This window comes from Ovis canadensis, chromosome 1, assembly GCF_042477335.2.
Source record: "Ovis canadensis isolate MfBH-ARS-UI-01 breed Bighorn chromosome 1, ARS-UI_OviCan_v2, whole genome shotgun sequence".
In the NCBI taxonomy this organism is placed as follows: Eukaryota; Metazoa; Chordata; class Mammalia; order Artiodactyla; family Bovidae; genus Ovis; species Ovis canadensis.
In genome coordinates, this window is record NC_091245.1 from 232,453,343 (window position 1) to 232,473,598 (window position 20,256).

A 20,256-nucleotide genomic window follows, 5' to 3' on the forward strand; every position below is an offset into this window, starting at 1 on the left:
CTCAGCTCTCTGCAACTAAAGAAAAGCCCACACACAACAATGAAGACCCAGTGCAACCAGTAAATAAATAAATAGAAAAAAAAAAAGTGCGCCAGTCTTGTAATACTACAACCAGCTTTTAAAAAGTGTTTGTTCAGCCAAAAAAGTAGTAAAGTTCAAATCGTCTTCAATGCTGAAATCTCTTCAAGATAAAATAACAAATCTAAATGGATCTAGTCTAATCCCCAAGAATTAGAATCTTCCCCATCCCTACAAACTCTGCTTCTATTAATATATTGATTCAACATAATTTCCTGTATTAGTTACACTAAAACTATTCTTCTATATAATCTAGCTTTTCTTTGCATTAAATGAAGGACAATATTAGGTTGGATATATTATATGCCTTTAAAAAGTAAATATTTTTAAATCCTGCCCTATAGTACTGACAAAAAAGTCTCTTAACAGATTGATGATCCTACAGACACTATAAAAAAATGTCTAAAGTCACTGAATAGTGACTGAAAGAAGGCACTGACCTATAAAAGGGAAAAAAATCTTACTATTTAAACATGTTGCTGATTTATTTAACGTAACTTCAAACAATTAGGTTGTGGACCAAAAATAATGAGCAATGACAACACTTAGAAAAAACAAACAACAATAAAAAACATTGTTATTTTACGAGTTTCTTTTCTGAGGACAAGCCTAAGTCTGTGCCATGCAGGACAGCTAAAACTCCAACAGAGAACTTTAAAATTTATGGTCTAAAAAACTAGAACAAAGGCTCAGGAAAATCATCACCAATTGAAAATTAAAGGGGAATCTTGGAAAAAGAGTCAGGAGAGAGCCAAAAATTGTAGCTGTAAATGCTATTCAGACCTCTGGCTGAACCTTAGATCATGCGGGAGGGGCAGACTCCAAACAGCTAAGGAAGAAAGAACTGAACTAAATTTTTAACTGCCCCTAGAGAGACTAAATCATCTAATACATATTAATGAATTCATTTAATTTTCTGCTTTTAAAAAAGGTAAACAAAAAAGGTTATATTCTTCAGAGGAATATAATAGAGTCCATAATAGTCAAAACATGACATTTGTCATGTCCATGATAAAATTCAAAATTACTAGATATACAATGAACATGAGAAATGTAACAAAAGATACCAACCCTGAGATGAGTCAGATATTGAATTAGCAGGCAAGGATTTTAAAGTAGTAGGTATAACTATGTTTGTCCTGAATATAAAGCTAAAAATTTTAGAAGAAAAACAAGAAAGTAAAAAAATTCTGTACCTGAAACAATACAATATATGAAATTAACATTATACTAAAAGAGACCAGAAGCAGACTGGTAACAACAGAGGGGAAAAAAAGCTCTGTGTACTTGAAAATAAACTGAAATTATCCAATCTGAAGAACTAAGAGGAAAAAAAGATTTGTTAAATGAAAAGAAAAGCAGATCTTCTGAAATCTCTGTGACAATATTCAAATGTCTAACATGTTTATTTAAACTCAGAAGTAGAGAAGTAGAGAAAATAATGAGATAGAAATCAATGTTTTTTTAAAGTGGTAGCCAAAATTTCCCCAGATTCAGTGAATAAAAAATTTACAGGGACTTCCCTGGTGGTTCAGTGGTTGAGAATCCACCCCTGTAATGCAGAGGGTGTGGGTTCAATCCCTGATTAGAGAACTGAGATCCCACATGCCTTGGAGCAACTGAATCCTTGTACCACAACTAAAGAGCCCACGTGCCACAGTGAAAGATTCTGTGTGATACAACGAAGATCCTGCCTGCCACAACTAAAATGCAGCCAAATAAATAAATATTTTTTTAACTTACAGTCAAGAAGTTTAATGAACTCCAGAATAAATGTGAAGACCATGACTAGTAATACCATAGTAAAGCTCATGAAAACTAAAGATAAAGCAAAATCTTGAAAATAGAGAAAAATTGACACATTACATACAAGAGAACAATAACACAATAAACACAATAAACAATATCACTGGCTTCTCACAGAAACAATTAAGATCAGAAGACAGTGGAACAAAATTCTTAACATGGTGAAGGGCGGGGGGGGGGACCCAAACTGGAATTTTATACCCAGCAAAAATATCCCTAAAAAAATAAAAGTAAATCAAAGGCATTTTTGAGATAAAGTAAAAGTAAATCATAATCATCAACAGTTAATAATGTACATTACAGTCTGTATTCAAGTGATTTCTTCAGGCTAAACAGAATGATAAATGGTGGAAACTTGGGCCTTTAGAAAGGAAATAAAGGCCACTAGAAATGGTAAATCTAAGGGTAAATATAAAAAAGTACTTCCCTAATTTAGTTAAAATACATATGTACTTAAAGTAAAAATTACAGTGTTTTACTATAGGGTTTACAATTAAAGTAGATATAATGCATGTAATCACTAAAGACTAAATAATAGGGCAGGTAAATGAACATATATAGTTAGAAAGTTTTTACATTTCACATGAACAGTGAAAATATTAACTCTAAGTACACTGAAATGGTAAGGGTATATATGTAATCCTTACACTGACCACTTATAGGAGAAAAAAAAAAAAAAGGAGGAGGAAGAGGAACAAAATACAAAGACATAAAGCTAAAAACCCAAATGATGAACCAAAAGAGATTTCTTTAAAAATATTCATTAACCCAAAAGGAGGCTGAAAAGGCTCACATGTCTTTCCATAAGACTTTCAAGATTAAGCAATTCCTGGCCATGAAACAAAGGCAGAGTTGTTTCATTCTCCAAAAGATTCGGATGAAAACAAGTAATAAATCAAGTATAACTCCAAGACGAGACACTGGGGAAGAATCAAGCTGGGTCTATATGAAATCACATAAGAGATGGCACAAAGTCGCTTACATCCTACCATATCACTCTGAAAGTGTCACTACTATCTGGACAGTCAGATGAGTCTTATAGGGAAAATGACTTTTCTCTTTGTTTCTATAGTTCTGTACTAGCAGGTTGGTTTGGTAATAAACACATGAGACCTTTTGCTTGAGAGGGGAAAAACAGCTAGTTTGTCCAAATAAATTAAAAAACAACACACAACTATAAACTATCTATAAGATAATGTACTTTTTTCCATTAAAAATTTTTTTATTTTATATTAGAGAATAGTTAATTAACAATGTTGTGTTAGTTTCAGGTGTACAGCAAAGTGATTCAGTTATACATATACATGTATTTTTTTTTCAAATGTTTTTCCCATTTAGGATATCACAGAGTATTGTGTTGAGTTCCCTGTGCTATACAGTAAGTCCTTGATGATTAAGATATGCACTAAATATAGATAAATCATGTAAACACAGAACAGCTGGAATGAATATATTAATATCAAATAAACTAAACTATCACCCTGCTGCTGCTGCTGCTATCACCCTAGACACTAAGAAACTAACAGATCACCCCAATTAAAAAATGGATACTTCATGATGATCAAACGGTCGATTTATAAGTATAAATCATACAAAATATGTTTATCTGACCACAGCAGAATTAAGTCAGAATTCAGTAACGTCTAGGGAAAAAATAAAAAATGTAGAAACGAAATAATACACTTCTAAATAAATCATGGGTCAAGTAAGAAATCACAAAAAAACAGAAAATATTTTGCACTGAAAGACAATAAAAATACAGCATTTTAGAATCTGTGTGATGAAACTAAAGCAAGGTTTAGAGGGAAATTTATAGCTTTAAATGTTTGCATCAGAAAAGAAGAAAAGTCTAAAATCAGTTACCTAGGGTTCCAAAAGTAAACTCAAAGCAGGTAGAAAAAGGAAACATTAAAAAGCAAAAATCAATGGAACAGAAAGCAATAAAGAAAATTAACAAAGCCAAACTCTGATTTCCCAAGAATATCAACAGATTTGGTAAATCCCTAGCTACACTAATCAAACAAATAAGAAACGAGAAAACACAAATCATCAAAGAGATTTTAAAAAAAGATTGTGGATAAGGAGATCACATGATCTAGTCTTGGGTACTTAGAACATATATAGGGCTTGAAGAAAACTATATGAGTTTCACTTGTAGTAAGTTCTGTTCTTTTTCATCCCTAACTGGTTCATTCAGTGAGTAAAGAAAAATACTGCATCATGAGATCAAAAACTTTTTTAAAAAGTGATCTTGAGAAGCGACAATATTTATTGACAGCAGTAAAGAATACATCTGCCAATGCAAGAGATTCAGGTTCAATCCCTGGGTTGGGAAGATCTTCTGAAGAAGGAAATGGCACTCCTCTCCAGTATTCCAGCCTGGGAAATCTCACGCACAGAGGAGCCTGGAGGGCTACAGTCTGTGGGGTCCCCGAAGAGTCAGACCCAACTTAGCAACTAAACAAACAACAAAACAAAACAATATTTATTGTTAGGAATGTCAATATGGGTTTATCATCCTAATTTACAAAAGGTAAATTTGCATGATTTTCTCTTTGACTACTTCCTCTCTTAATTTTGACACACTCATCTTCCACATAAAATTTTAATTTAGCAACAATTTAACTCCAATACTTCGGCCACCTGATGCAAAGAACTGACTCATTTGAAAAGACCCTGATGCTGGGAAAGACTGAAGCCACGAGGAGAAGGGGTCAACAGAGGATGAGATGGTTAGATGGCATCACTGACCAGATGGACATGAGTTTGAGTAAGCTCCGGGAGTTGGTGATGGACAGGGAGGCCTGGTGTTCTGTAGTCCATGGTGTCGCAAAGAGTCAGGCACAACTGAGCAACTGAACTAAACTGAACTGCACTACAGACACTTATGTATTCATTTCTAGTTAAATATTTTATTACATGTGAATATATAAAAATTTTAACAGATAATTCTAAAGTCTTTGAATAATAAAAAAGGGGGAGACCTTTTTTGTGATAACCATGGCCACTACATATATAGTATACACGTGTGCATGCACACACACACACACACACACATACACACACACAGAGTATATTACCTAAATTTGGTTTTACATTATAATTCTGGCAATTAGTTTTCACTGAACTAGTGAAATACAGAATAGCAAAAGAGAAATGAGTTAAACATTAGCTTAAACTCTTAACAACAAATCCTTAAGAGCTTTTCTTTTTTTAAATAAAACTTTTAAGTTCATTTCTAAATGAGAGTCCCCTTGGACTGCAAGGAAAGTCCAATCCCCTTGGACTTTGAGGAGATTAAACAGCCAATCCTAAAGGAAATCAACCTTGAATATTCACTGGAAGGACTGATGCTGAAGCTGAAGCTCCAATTCTTTGGCCACCTGATGCAAAGAGCCAACTCACTGGAAAGATCCTGATGCTGGGAAAGATAAAAGGCAGGTGGAGAAGGGGATGACAGAGGATGAGATGGTTGGATGGCATCACCAACTCAATGGACATGAGCAAGGTCCGGGAGATGATGAAGGACAGGGAAGTCTGGCATGCTGCAGTCGAGTCACAAAAAGTCGGACATGACTGAGCAACTAAACAACAAGAACAACTAAGAAAAATACACTACTGGACAAAATGTAGACTCATTTGCGGACCATAGATAAGGTAGGCAGTGCCGAAATCATGTATTTATGGTATCTTAAAAACTGAATGTATATTGTTAATATATCCAAAGCCAAAGAAGTATTAAATCTAAACAAAATAAATTCTCACATAACGCTGTCCTCAAACAAGTTACTTCCTCTCTGGACATCTGTTTGCTTACCTATAAAATGTTGATAACATCTACCATTGAGGATTGTTATAAGGATTAAATAGTAGTTCCTGCTGAATCATGAGACAGCAGACAGGTGACTTGGGAGTAGGCAGGCACTGAGAAAAAAGTAACTGTGGGATGTGCTAATCCAAATGAATGAGTAAAATCTGAGTCAGAATATATGAAATGTTTCCCTCAAACCACAGCTAATCCGGTACAGAGAAGTATTATGCTTCTGACAGACTGTTAAAATGTTAAGTCTGACTAAGGATTACAGTTTCAATATATTTCTCTTATATAGGAAGGTAAATAATAATAATCTTGATTGTAGGTTATTGTCTTCTCCACAGGAAACCTTAGCAACCAAATACATGATATTTGCCAGTTTTCTATAATAGGAAAATCGTATCACCCATCATTCAAGCCTTTGGAAAATAAAGAGAGATACTTTTTAGAGTCCAGGAAGGCATTATAACATAAAGACAAAAGGCCTAAACTAGCTCTGTCCCAGAGAAACCAGAAAGTAGGATAATTCAATCACCATCACAGCAAAAATAAACACCACAACTAGAAGCCTTCTATCAATTACACTATCTGCCTCACTCTTCCCACTGCAACTACTTTCCTAATCTCTACTCCTTCCAACCTACCTAATACCTGAAATAAACTCAATTATCTCCAAATTCATCTTATAATTTTCCCTTACACAAAGACTCGACTGTAGAAAACATACGCCTACCATTTTCCAAAAATATTTTGTTCGTTATGTCTTCATACAAGCAACATATGCCATTCTGAAATATTTTTTTTATAAATGTTGCTGATATGGCTCAATGACCTATGATAGCAATAGCATGTACATAGTTTAAGTCACTCATAATGTCAAATTAAAAGAAAACAGTAAGTTACATCATGGTATACAATATAAGCTACTAGCTTCCCCTACCAATGTTTTAATATCCATCATTTTAATTATCATATTGTAGGCCTCTTAACTTTGCTTATAGACTACCAGAAGCAAAACATAACTCTGGAGAGAATAAACAGAAAAAAGATAGCAAATTCAAAACACAGTTTTTACAACAATATTATTAAAGGCTGTTAAGAAGGACCACAAAATCAAATACATATTTTAAATGAATTAAGCTGCTGACTTCTTTGCAGTCATAAGAATTACACAATTTTGAGTAAAATACACATCCTAGACTATTAACAACCCTTTTACTTTATTAAGTAAATTTAATTACATATTTGAAGGATCTCCATCAAGAATAAAAACTAAAGTTTTCCTACTTGACCACAGAAACAAAAAAGTCAAAGAAACTATACTACAATTTCCAATGTTATTTTCCCTTCATTCCTTAAATAAATACCTTTCTGACAAATCACTCTAGAAGTCTCTAGAGTACCAAAGCCAATATGGAGATATATTATAACCAAAGAAACATTTGATAAAAAATGTGGCACTCTAGAACACACAATATATGAGTAATAAATGGACAGTAAGATGTCTATTATACCAGATAAATGCTTTCAATATCTACACAATAGGAAGAATCACCATAACATTCCTACATAAAATGAATTACTGCCCTCAAAAACCAATTTGTCAAGTTTCTTAATTGGTTAATAAATTCTAAACACATGTAATCAAAATAAATATCCTAATATTTTATCTTTCAAAAAATAACAACAATACTTCAAATAGTCTCAAGTAGAATACTATAAAATAGACTATATTTACTATAAAATAAAACAACTATAATTAAAATTATATTTATAATTTTTATATTGATTAAACTAACATGGATTCCATGTCAAGATGACATTTTGAACTCAGATATCTACTTTCATCTCCAAAACAACTAAAATCATACCAAACAGGAATTGAAGAAAAAAAAAAAAAAACAGACATATGCTCAGGGAAAGAGATAACACTTTTGAAAAGGGAAGTGTCCACTTGTGGCTTGGTGGTAAAGAGAAGCAGAAAGCAAGGTGCTAAAGCTCTGGGCTCTATAAAAACAAGATGACATCAAAGGATCTGAAAACAGACCTAGCTTTCCCCATAAAGTTTCCCATTTATTAAAGAAATTCCACCTCACTGTATTAATGATAGCATACTGCCATTCAAGAAATCATGTCACACAAAACCTTCAGCCCATCAATTAAATTGTCTGTTACTGCCAATCCAGGAAAATTCTGTTTATTATCATGAACAACAACAAAAAAGAATCTAGGGAAATCCCTAGAGGTCCAATGGTTATGACTCTGAGCTCTCACTGGCAAGGGCTTCAGTTCAATCCCTGAATCTAACATCCATACAAAGCAACTAGAAGAAAACAAGCAAAGTTAGACCCGAAGTTTTTAACTGATAACAAACATACACCACAAAAAAAACAGAGCAGAAGAGACTATAAAATTCAAATATGAATTTTGGTTCTTGCTCAGTTGCTAAGTTGTCTGACAACTCTTTGTGACCCCATGGACTACAGCACACCAGGTTCCTCTGTCCTCCACTATCTCCCAGAGTTTGCTCAAATTCATGTCCATTGAGTCAGTGATGCTAACTAATCATCTTACCCTTCTTCTTTAGACTTCAATTTTTTCCAGCATCAGGGTCTTTTTCAATGAGTCAGCTATTTGCATCAGGTGGTCAAAGTATTGGTGCTTCAGCATCAGTCCTTCCAATGAATAATCAGGGTTGATCTCCTCTAGGATTAACTAGTTTGATTTCCTTCCAGTCTAAAGGACTCTCAAGAGTTGTCTCTAGCACCACAATTTGAAAGTATCAATTCCTCAGCACGTAGCCTTTTTTATGGTCCAAACCTCACATCCATACATGACTACTGGAAAAACCAGAGCTTTGACTATACGGACCTTTATCACAGAAGTGATGATTTTTCTTTTTGGTGTGCTGTCCAGGTTTGTCACAGCTTTCCTTCCAAAGAACAAGCATCCTTCAATTTCATCGCTGCAATCACCATCTGCAGTGATTTAGGAAGACTGTTTGGTGATGTCCATGTGTAGAGTCATCTCTTATACTGTTGGAAAAAAGTATTTGCTATGACCAGTGTGTCTCTTGGCAAAACTCTGCTATCTTTTCCCTGCTTCGTTTTGTATTCCAAGGCCAAACTTGCCTATTATTCTGGGTATCTCTTGACTTTGTACTTTTGCATTCTAATCCCCTATGATGAAAAGGACTTTTTTTTTTTTTTTGGTGTTAGTTCTAGGTCTTATAGGTCTTCATAGAACCAGTCAACTTCAGCTTCTTTGGCATTACTGGTTGGAGCACAGACTTAGATTACTGTGACGCTGAATGGTTTGCCTTGGAAATGAACCGAGATCATTCTGTCACTTTTGAGGCTACACCCAAGCACTCCATTTCAGACTCTTTGCTGACTATGAGGGCTACTCCATTTCTTCTAAGGGATCCTTGCCCACAGTGGTAGATACAATGGTCATCTGAATTAAATTCGCCCATTCCCGTCCATTCTAGTTCATTGATTCCTAAGATGTCAGCGTTTAATCTTGCTATCTCCTGCTTGACCATGTCCAATTTACCTTGATTCACGGGCCTAACATTATTCCAAGTTCCTATGCAATATTGTTCTTTATAGCACTGGTCTTATTTTCACCACCAGACACATCCACAACTGAGTGCCATTTCTCCTTTGACCCAGCTGTTTCTTCTTTCTGGAGCTATTAGTAATTGCCCTCTGTTCTTCTCTAGTAATGTATATTGGACACCTTGTAATCTTGGGGAGCTCATCTTCCAGTATCATATTTTTTGCCTTTTCATACTGTTCATGTGGTTGTCACAGCAAGAATACTAGACTGGGTTACCATTTCTTCCTCCAGTGGACCACATTTTGCCAAAACTCTTCACTGTGACTTGTCGGTCTTGGGTGGCCCTACATGGCATGGCTCATAGCTTATGATGGGCCATAAAGCTAATCTCAACACATTTCAAAGTTGAAAGGTATTCAGTCTTTGGTCTCTAACAATAGTGAAGAAAAAGGAAAGAAACAAAAGACAACTAGAAAAGCCTCTAAATGTTTGGAAATAAAGTAACATATTTCTATACAACACACAAGAAAGGTGAAGTCAGTTTTATTCAAACTAAATGAAAATTAAAATATGGTACATCTAAACTGTGTAGGCTATAGCTAAAGTATAAAAAAACAGGATTTGTAGCATTGGATACATGTATTAGAAGAGAATAAAGCTAAAATAAACGATCTAAGCTTCCATCTCAAAAAATTAAAAAAAAGAATGGAAAACTATACTCAAAGAAGGTAAAATGAACCAAGAGATAAGGGGAAGGAGGAATAAATTGGGAGACTGGGATGATATACATACACTACTATGTATAAACTGTAACTAATAAGGACTTAGTGTAGCACAGGGAACTCTACTCAATACCCTATAATGACTTATGTCGGAAAAGAATCTAAAAAAGAGTGTGTACTTAGCCGCTCAGTCATGTCCAACTCTTTGTGACCCTATTGAATATAATTGATGGGATTCTTCAGGCAAGAATACTGGAGTGGGTAGCCATTCCCTTCTCCAGGGAATCTTCCCAACATAGGAATCAAACCTGGGTCTCCTGTATTGCAGGCAGATTGTGCGTGTATATAAAACAGACTCACTTCGGTATACACCTGAAACTAGCACACCACTGTAAATCAACTGTACTCCAATAAAAATGTTTTAAAAGATGGAAAAAGGAAAGAAACTTGAAAAGCAAAATATGAATTAACCAGAATATCAAGAAGGACAAAGTTGATTTTTTGAGAAGATTAATAAAGCTGATAAATTCTTAGTGGAAACGACAAAGAAAAATAAGTCACAAATAAAATAATCATTTCTGTAGTTAAATGGCCTTTTGCCCATAAGCATTAAAAGCTATGGAAATAGCCCTCCCACTATAAACAAGTAGAAAAGCAGACAAAATGTGTGTAACAACTGTGTCAGACATTGGACAAATGAAAACAGGAACCCTGGGATTGCCCTGGCTTACTGCCATGAGGAAGCTTCCACTCGACAGAGCATGAGAGAAAGATTCATAGACTTTCCGAGCTAGGGAGACAGAGACAAATCTTCAAAGAGGCCAAGGTACTAAGTTTTCTAAGGCATTATACCAAAGAGAAGAAGCTGGACAGAAAAAGGAATTCTCTAGAAATCTGCCGAGGCTCCTTAGTTCTTTGACAAGTTCCAATCTACAAATATGTGCGATTAAATACCAAGAGACCATGAAAAAATACACTGGACAGCAATACAAATTCAGAATATCATATGGGAGAGAAATAGTGTTCTACCAGTCAGAGTTGAGATACTTTGTACATAAGGTATTATATGGAGTCAAGTATTAATTTTGAAGCTAAATTAGCCATAGAATAAAGGTACTCTGGATCCATCCTAACAGAGCTGAAAAGCAAGCCTTGATATTGTCAAAATACTACCTGGTGAAGTTAGATCATCGCTACATGAGGGCTTACTATATTATTGTCTGTTTTAATGAATGCTTAAAACTTTCCACTCAAAAGCTAAAAAAAGTATTTGAAACATCATGTCTTCTTTATGATACAACTCTCACATCCATAACATAACTACTGGAAAAACCATAGCCTTGACTAGATGGACTTTTGTTGGCAAAGTAATGTCTCTTCTTTTTAATATGCTGTCTAAGTTGGACATAACTTTTCTTCCAAAGAGCAAGCATCTTAATTTCATGGCTGCAGTCACCATCTGCAGTGACTTTGGAGCCTCCAAAAATAAAGTCTGTCACTGTTAACTCATCTATTTGCCATGAAATGATGGGACCAGATGCCATGATCTTAGTTTTCTGAATGTTGAGTTTTAAGCCAAGTTTTTCACTCTCCCCTTTCACTTTCATCAAGAGACTCTTCAGTTCCTCTTCCCTTTCTGCCATAAGGGTCCTGTCATCTGCATATCTAAGGTTACTGATTCCCAGCAACCTTGATTCCAGCTTGCCTTTTATCCAGCCTAACATTTTGCATTAGGCACTCCGCGAATAAGTTAAATAAGCAGGGTGACAATATACAGCCTTGACGTACTCCTTTCCTAATTTGGAGCCAGTCTGTTGTTCCGTGTCCGGTTCTAACTGTCACTTTTGACCTGCATACATGCTTCTCAGGAGTCAGGTAAGGTGGTCTGATATTCTCATCTCTTTAAGAATTTTCCAGTTTGTTGTGACCCACACAGTCAAAGGCCTTAGTATTGTCAATGAAACAGAAGTAGATGATTTCCTGGAATTCTCTTGGCTTTTTTCCATGATCCAACAGATATTGGCAATTTGATCTCTGGTTCCTCTGCCTTTTCTAAATACAGCTTGAAATATGGAAGTTCTTGGTTCATGTACTGTTGAAGCCTAGCTTGATAATTCTGAGCATTACTTTGCTAGTATGTGAAATGAGGGCAATTGTGCAATAGTTTGAATATTGTTTGGTCCTGCCTTTCTTTGGAACTGGAATGAAAACTGACCTTTTCCAGTTATACCAAAAGACTATTTAAAATATACCCAATGACAAAAATGCTATTTTGTTAGAAAATACACACATTCTGAATTTTAACTAAGATAATTAAGTATACTAATATTCTTCAGCTTTGGTCACTAACTGAGTCTACATCTACCTCACAGATATTTATATGGATCAGTACTGTTGCCAAATCAAGGTTAACCGTCCTCACTAAGCACAGAGGGTAAAGCCTCTAGCTGCTGTAGACAAAGTATTTGTAAACAGGGATTATTTGTGTATCTCTGTAATTCCCTATTCATAGTGCCCTAACTATTATAACTATATAAAACATATTGCTCTAGTAGAAAATTCTGAAAGAGACGGGAATAGCAGACCACCTATCTGCCTCTTGAGAAACCTGTATGCAGGTCAGGAAGCAACACTTAGAACTGGACATGGAACAACAGAGTGCTTCCAAATAGGAAAAGGAGTACGTCAAGGCTGTATATTGTCACCCTGCTTATTTAACTTCTATGCAGAATACATCATGAGAAACGCTAGGCAGGAGGAAGCACAAGCTGGAATCAAGATTGCCGGGAGAAATATTAATAACCTCAGATATGCAGATAACATCACCCTTATGGCAGAAAATGAAGAACTAAAGAGCCTCTTGATAAAAGTGAAAGAGGAGAGTGAAAAAGTTGGCTTAAAGCTCAACATTCAGAAAACTAAGACATGGCATCTGGTCCCCTCATTTCATGGCAAATAGATGGGGAAGCAATGGCAGACTTTATTTTGGGGGGCTCCAAATATCAGTGCAGATGGTGACAGCAGCCATGAAATTAAAAGATGCCTACTCCTTGGAAGGAAAGTTATGACCAACCTAGACAGCATATTAAAAAGAAGAGACATTACTTTGCCAACAAAGGTCTGTCTAGTCAAAGCTATGGTTATTCCAGTAGTCATGTATGGATGTGAGAGTTGGACTGGGAAAGCTAAGTGCCAAAGAATTGATGCGTTTGAACCGTGGTGTTGGAGAAGACTCTTGAGAGTCCCTTGGACTGCAAGGAGATCCAACCAGTCCATCCTAAAGGAGATCAGTCCTGGGTGTTCATTGGTAGGGCTGATGAAGCTTCAACTCCAATACTTTGGCCACCTGATGTGAAGAGCTGACTCATTGGAAAAGACCCTCATGCTGGGAAAGATTGAGGGCAGGAGGAGAAGGGGATGGTTGGATGGCATCACCGACTCAATGGACCTGGGTTTGGATGGACTCTGGGAGTTGGTGATGGACAGGGAGGCCTGGCGTGCTGTAGTTCATGGGGTTGTTGAGTCAGACACGACTGAGTGACTGAACTGAACTGAAGTGCCCTAACTGAAGAACAATCTATCTTATCAAAGTTTCAGATATATTTCAGTTCAGTTCAGTCCAGTCACTCAGTCGGGCCCGACTCTTTGTGACCCCATGAAATGCAGCATGCCAGGCCTCCCTGTCCATCACCAACTCTGAGAGTTCACTCAAACTCATGTCCATTGAGTCGGTGACACCATTCAGCCATCTCATCCTCTGTTGTCCCCTTCTCCTTCTGCCCCCAATTGTTCCCAGCATCAGAGTCTTTTCCAATGAGTCAACTCTTCGCATGAGGTGGCCAAAGTATTGGAGTTTCAGCTTTAGCATCAGTCCTTCCAAAGAACACCCAGGACTGATCTCCTTTAGAATGGACTGGTTGGATCTCCTTGCAATCCAAGGGACTCTCAAGAGTATTCTCCAACACCACAATTCAAAAGCATCAATTCTTTGGCGCTCAGCTTTCTTCACAGTCCAACCCTCACACCCATACACGACCACTGGAAAAACCATAGGCTTGACTAGACGGACCTTTGTTGGCAAAATAATGTCTCTGCTTTTTAATATGCTGTCTAGGTTGGTCATAACTTTTCTTCCAAGGAGTAAGCGTCTTTTAGATACATTTACTTGGACCTAAAACTTACACTTACTTTCACTTTTTCCCCCTTCTATTTGCCATGAAGTGATGTGGGAACCCACTTCCGTATTCTTACCTGGAGAATCCCATGGACAGAGGAGCTTTGTGGGCTACAGTCCATAGTGTTGCAAAGAGTCAGACACAACTGAAGCGACTTAGCACAGCACAGCATGGCACAGATGGGACCAAATGCCAGGATTTTAATTTTTTAATGTTGAGTTTCAACCCTGAATACTCATTGGAATGATTGATACTGACGCTGAGGCTCCAATACTTTGGCCACCTGAGAGGAAGAGCCAACTCACTGGAAAAGACCCTGATGCTTGGAAAGATTGAATGCTCTTAAAGATGAATAATACACTTGTTCAGTATATCTCTTACATATTAGTATTACAGGGCATGACATTTGCCACTATTGTTAGTAACAATCTTCTACATGCTAAGAAATATGCCAACTGTATTTATCTATTTTATCTCTTTTAATTTTCCACAGTATTTAAACATAGAGTTGTTACTTTCACCTCCTTTTGGCATTTGGGGGAACTTTTTTTTGGCGGGGGAACAGACAGCTTGGGGTTTTTTTCTTTGGTTTGGTTTGAGTTTTGCTTTGAGAATACTGAACTCTGAAAAGTTCAGAGGTCAGAGCAAATGTGCGATAGACCTGAAATTTGAACACAGGTCTGTCCACATCCTTTCAACTACAGCCCATTGTCAGTAAGATCTGATTGCAGTATCATTTTCAAATAAAATCTATAAAGCAGGAAATATATATCCATAGATTCATTTCTAAAATATTATTTAAAAATTTAACCCCACTTTATTATAGGTAGATCCATTCAACTAAATATCTTAGAATTAGCCATGTCAGTCTTCAAAAATTCCCAATCATCATCTCTAGCCCCCTATTTTTAAGAGATGATATTAAAAGGCAGAATTGGGAAGGAAAAAAAGCAAAAGAAAAACGTAGAATCCAGTGCTTCCCCTCTAAAAAAGCATATAACCCACCCACTATGCCAAAGGTTAAGTCATTTAGTCAAGTTCAAAGATCTTCAAAGACTTCTTAGATCCAGATAAGCCCATATGTTACCAAAATTCTGCAAAAAAGCTATTACTTTCCAATCTGCTTCTCATGTTTAAGATACAGAACACACAGATGCTTGGCATCACTCATCAGTCTTCCTAAATTTTCACACCAGATAATCAAGGTCCACCAATAACTTTCCTATCTGAAAGTCCTAGAAATGTCTTTATTCCATCAGTGTTTGGTTCACTTGTTAAATCTGAAAGTAACCATAAAAGACCATTCAGTTACTGTACAATAAGTGTTAATTTGCTAATTTCTTCACAGGTAATCAATTAAAATGTAAAATATTGGATAAAATTAGTTGCACTAAACTTAACAGCTGCTCCATAAGCATAATTAGTTTCACAAGGGCCATATGTATTCTGAACAGAGACAGAGTTGAAACAAATAGACAGATTTTAAGTAAGTTTGAGAAAATCTGCATTTAATTAGCAGGTGGGCACTACAACTGCATAACGTTTTTATACATTTATATTTATGAAGTGACAGAAGATCTAAAGGCTTTTTAAAATGGCGTTTATTGTTTGAATGGGAACTGTTTTGCTGCATGCTAAAGTGATTTAAGTCCTTATAGCTCTGCTTTGAAAAAAATCATAAATGGTGAAAGAAAACATGTGGAAAACTGTAAAACTAGAAAGAATTTGCGACAAAAAACAGATACACATACCATAACTAAAAGGAAACTACACTTAATTAAATGTACACTACATCTGGAATATCAGCCTAATAAAACGTGAAACTATTAATTTTCATTGTTCTAAAGGAAATGAGGTCAGTGTCATTTAATAATTCCTCCAATTACATTGGACTAACTCATTGGACTGTATGCTCTGGACACCATCTAATCTTAAAATGCTATATACTTTACAATATCCTTATGTCAAATTTTTAAATAAAAGCATTTAGATTACAAAGAAGTAAAAGAATAAAATCAGCAAATGAAATTCTTTAGCCACTGGTAGCTACCAATATTGTATTTTAAACATTATATTTTTTGGATAAGGTTTTTCATGGATGCCCATAAGTATGAGATCACACTTGTTAGTTCTTATCAGCACTAAAATAATCATTTTAAACTTAAAAGTAGAATATATAATTTTAAAAATGAAAATGATGTTTACCTGGCCACTAATTTCATTAGTAGTCTATATTTATCATTAGCAAGTTTAAAATGTATAAAAAAAGATATTTTTTCAAAGGTGAAGTGTTTTTTAAACTCCTTAATTAAAAGAATAATATATTTGTAAGAGAAAATGCATAGTTTTCCAAAATAAAATAGACAAAGAAGCAAATTCCTATACTGTCTGTATGTGTTAGGGAAAGTTAGGAAAATACTTGCTTATCAACTGAGTGAACCAAGACCTTAAAATTTTACTTTCTTCATCTAGCTAAATAATGCAGCATTCTACTTACATATCAAAGACACTAAACTTCAAAATTTTCTTTAAATAATAAGGCTGTTATGTACAAGTTTTAATTATCAAACATGAATTTTAATTTGGGCATCCTATTTTTGGAAATAAAAACATATCAACTTAACACAATTTCCAATTAGCAAAATTTAAATTTGTACATGAAATTTTTAAGTCTTCATGGAATCCTTGCATCAAAAAAAAAAAACCTTTTAAAATAATAACTATATTGCAAAATATAACTGTGTATATAATTAACACTAATAATTATTATTTCATGTTCAAAATTAAAAGAGAGGAAAAAATACAGATCATTCTACTCACAATAATTAAGTTTTTAAATTAAAATTGTCCTTTAAAAGGTTACTTCCTTATTCATATATACAAAAACTCAAAACTCTTGCTATACTCTTACTATATAGCAAATTCTATCATACAGCTGAAAGAAGAACTTAAGATACTAAACTGTTTAGTTCTAAGCTATTTACTAAAAAATTTTTTTTAATTATTTTTAAGAAGCCTCAAGCAACTTGCTGCAAGACTTCATTAAATGCAACCACATAAAACAAAATTTAAGGGGGACAGACTGACAACTTACAAATCAGATTTCATTTTCCTGCCTTTAACTTAGATTTCCAACTCCCTTGTTTACTGCTGCTCTTTCATATATGTGAAGTTTTAAATTGCTTATGTCAATATTTTAATTGCCAGACAAAGGCTTATTTAATGGTAATAGAATCAAAAAAAGCAAGACACCTAGGGCATGAAACTTATCTCAATGCTCACCATATTTTATAAATAAAAACATAACCAGGAACATACATCCAGAATTATTGTATTTTGTATTGTAGTGTATACTCAGGCACCAGAAGCAAGAATATCTGAAATCAAGGCACATGTTAGTTTATTTCTTGATTTGGGCGAGTACTTCAAAAATAATCCTAGTGTGAGTTTCCCTCCCCCACCCAATTAACAGTATAATAGGAAGCAGAGGAGATTTTTTTCAGAAAGAGACAGAGTCTCTGTCTTTAAGCTGTTGTTCCAAGATACAAGAAGAAACGAAAGACAGAAATGTAAAAGGACATCTACAGTTAACTGAAAATACAAAAATGTTATTTTTTTTCTGGATTTCCCCTCTAGATCTTTACTGCATGTTTCCAGTGATTTGATAAAGTTATTCCCAAATTCAAGTTCAAGATGCAGTGTAAACAACTGATCGTACGTACTACTGGAAACAACATCAACAAGTAAAAAAAAGTAAACCTGAAAGTGATAGCCCATCTCAACAGCACCCAGCATGTGTGGCTTTTTATCAACAGTGGAAGAAAAATTTAGTTTAGGCTCATATTCAAATTTATAAATTATCATTTTACCTTTTTTACTTTCATATAACTCCTTTTGTTTTTTCAAAAGGCCTTGATAAAAAGAAACTGTTTCAATATGTAGTTACATCTATTTTAAGCTGGTATTTTCCTTTTTAAACAAGACAAGCAAGACCATAATTTCCTAACTAAATAATTATTATAATGAATAGCCCATAAACTCACTAGAAGATCAACTTACACAGATAACACAAAGGTATTTCTTTTTTAAAGCGCAAGCCATCATTGATTTCCATCTTCACTACTGATTTAGGGGAAAAGAGGCTACATATTTTTAAAAATAACTGCAAGTGTCATTTGACTTAAACTTGGTATTAAAAAAATAAAGAATATTAAAACTCAGTTTATCCTCTTGAAAATAGTAAGATAAAAAATACTTTATTCTCCTGAAATGTATTTTCAAAATCCTCCAATTATCACCCAGAGTTTCCCTTATAGATAATTAAATAGAGAGTAAGATATTTTCCCATTAAATTACTTACATGTTAAAGTGGAGAAGTGTTAGAGTTGGAGGCACAGACAATTGACAATTTAATATAGGAGAATATGTAATTAAGTTAAAATCAGACACTGGGAACCATCAAATCAGAATGGTGTAGGATCATATAGCCCACTATTCAAAATTACACACTATAACTATATTACTATACAGCTCAGTACACCACACCATAACTGATACTCCTCAAGTCATTAGCAAAAACATAATACAAGTGGACTTGAACTTCCTTTATATATATTTAAAAAAAAAAAAAACTGCTACTCATGAAAAATAAAACCTGAAATACCTATCCTCAGAGGAGGAATAGTACTCAAAAAGATTAAGTCAGGAAAAAAGGAATTCTAATTATTTGAAACACTCTTTACAGAATGCAAAACACTCAATCTGAGCAAAAAGAAGCTTAAAATAAAAAGGTTTTCACTCATACTCTCCAAGTATTTTCCATTACACGTAGGCTACATTAACCCTGAGATTTTGGGGAAACCTAAAAGACTACCTTAAGCAAGAGTTTGGAATATCAAAGATTATGTCATGAAGGGATTAAAAACAAAGTTAATAATCTCAGGCCCTCTGACAAACCAATATGAACCCTAGATGGGAAGCTGCCCTACAACCTTAACAAAAGGCATTTATAAAATTAGCTTATCTTCATTAAGTTTCAGGTACATGTTTGTGACACTATGAACTTTATAAATAATTTGGGATTAACTTACAAAATTCAAAAGGCAGAAACACACCAGATACCTTCCTGCCTTTGCACTGGTTCTTCCCACAATCTGATTGTTCTCCAGATATTTCAGATTCCTTCATCTCCTTCAAACCTCTACCCAAATGTCATCTTTTCATTAAATTCCATCCTTTTCACAAAGGATATCCTAAACAGCACAATCATAAACAGAACAAGCCAACCTCTCCTCTGATCTGCACAACTTCCAATGTTTTGTTCTATTTCTATTTTTATCACTGCATTAAACCTAATATCTATATTATTTGCTTATTATATGTATTATTCATCAACTATCCTCCCTGCTAGAAATTAAGCTCTACAAGAGCAATTTCTTTCATTTACTGACATATCCCAAGAACTATGCCTGTCACAAAGAACAGTCAAATATTTGTTAAAAATGAATAAATTCATATACTTTCTCAATTTTCCTTTCTTCCAATTTAATCTTACATGATTATTTAATTTTTCCTTAATAAATTCACTTTGATATCTTTTATCTAATTTATTTCTCATGTCTAAGTTAAATAATAAAAATTAATGACATTTTCTCTTTTTTTCTAATAAAATATCATATGTATTATAAGATACAGATAAGTTATAACACTGCTGCTGCTGCTAAGTCGCTTCAGTCGTGTCCGACTCTGTGCGACCCCATAGACTGCAGACTATATACTATTTATATGATAACACCTAGGAAAACTTACAAGGAAAATTTCAATAAAGTGAGGTATTTTATCATTATTTTTTAACAAAACAAATGCATGTATTCCCAACTTTACACAAAAGCTGACATTTGCAACATTTTTTCTACTCTGGGACCACTCTGCCATCATACCCTCTCAAGTACAGACAAATTACCCCAGATGATAGGAATCTTCTCACATATCTAGAATTATAAGTTTCAAGAAAGCGCCTTGCTATGCCACATTCACCAAATTAATTTTGTTCCCTTGTCCACAGAACCCTAATTAACATAAACTGCTCCTCAACACATTT

General features: G+C 34.7%; 1 protein-coding gene across 8 annotated transcripts in view; it reads right to left on the reverse strand.

Moving 5' to 3' along the window:
• Positions 1-20,256, reverse strand: part of RSRC1 (arginine and serine rich coiled-coil 1) — a 450,301-nt gene that overhangs the window by 343,488 nt on the left and 86,557 nt on the right. The gene's annotated exons all lie outside the window — the stretch shown is intronic.